This window comes from Frankliniella occidentalis, unplaced genomic scaffold (assembly GCF_000697945.3).
Source record: "Frankliniella occidentalis isolate FOCC.00 unplaced genomic scaffold, Focc_3.1 Scaffold100, whole genome shotgun sequence".
NCBI classification, from domain to species: Eukaryota; Metazoa; Arthropoda; class Insecta; order Thysanoptera; family Thripidae; genus Frankliniella; species Frankliniella occidentalis.
In genome coordinates, this window is record NW_026267229.1 from 806,682 (window position 1) to 808,282 (window position 1,601).

Consider the following 1,601-nt stretch of genomic DNA (forward strand, 5'->3'; position numbering starts at 1 on the left):
GCCCCCCGGCATGCAGCACTGCACCGCACCGGCCATGTGTGTACTGTATGCACCGGTGTGGCTTCCCGCTCACTTGGTAGACGGACGGAGGGCGACCGCCGGCAGCGGGGAGGGCAACCTGCGGTCAGCAGATGCGCCCCTCTGACGCCGCGGGGCGGAGCGGGTGGGGAGGAGGAGGAGATCGGCGGGGGCGTGCGGCCCGCGGTCCTCTCGGGCGCGCGAGCCGCGAGGTGCAAAGTGGCGGGGCACGGCGGCGGGGCGGAGGGAGAGCCGATAATCACGCGAGGGCCGCAGAGTGGGTGACGCACGGCTGCCGTGCGCGAGTCACCGGGAGTCACCCTGGCCCAGCTCACGGCGACAGTGTACCAGGTGGCTGATTCGTCCCACCCACATTCGTGTCGTGCGGGCTGCGGGCCGGTCTCTGACAATGGCCGAGGGGTCCATAACTTGAAAATTTCGTGCACACTGTACCAGAGGTGGCTGACTCACGCCGTGCACTTTCGTAGTTACACTGTACCGCATGCACGTGCGCAGGGGCGGGTTGCCTATTCGCACGGTGCCAAAGAGAGCCGTGGGCAGCGAGGATAGGCAAATGGCAAATCCCGCACGCAACCGTGCATGCGGTACAGTATAACTGCGAAAGTGCGTGGCGTGAGTCAGCCACGAGGTCCAAATGTTGAAAATTCGTGAATATTACAGACTGGGCATAAAAGAATGTGAATAAGAAGTCTAACTTGTACTAATTTTACGTAAATATCCGAAGTTGTGAGTTGTGGGCGGTACAGACGTACACGAAGGTGGACTACTATGAAGACGCCACAGTATCGGCAAGGGGGGCAAGGGTTTTGACGAGTACGGTACGGCTAGCACGAGTACCAGTGCGGGGGGGGGGGGGTACTGTACAGCTCTGCAGTGAGGTGTCTGGAGTCACGCCCCGGAGGCGAAAGCGCGCCAATGAACGTGGCCGACAGCGCAGCGCAGTGGTCACCCGGAGCAGGGACGGTACGGGGGTCAACTTTCTACCGGCCGCCGCAGCACGGCACAGCACGGATCTGCTCCATTTGTTGGCACCTGGGCGGTGGGGGTAGAGTATAGGAAGCGTTACTACACTTGTTCGCGGCATGGCCGCTACGCCCCGCCACGCCACGGCCGTCACGCACGCACGCGCCACGCCGCGCCCCTCGATTCTCCGATTCGCGCGGCCTGCAGGGCTAACTGCAGGGCATGGCACTGCAGCAGCGGCGCGGCGGCCAAGCCCGGCCGGCACACAACACAATGTGCGATAGAGAGACAAAGTCGTGAGAGACAGGCGGGCGGGAGGAGAGGGCGTGGCCCCGTCACCTGTCTATCCCTCTCCCTTTCTCTCTCGCACTCTGCAGTCCAATCGCCGCTGCTAAGCGGCCGGCAGCAGGACGGACGCTCGTGCCCGGGCCGCCGCTGCAGGATGCAAACGACGCCAGCAGGATGCGGGCGACACAATCGGGCCCGGAAACCTTCGCCCCCCGCGCAGCTCCGCGCAGCCGCCAGCAGGATGCGGGCGACACAATCGGGCCCGGAAACCTTCCTCGCGACGTACGGCGCGACCTACCTGCCGCTGCCGC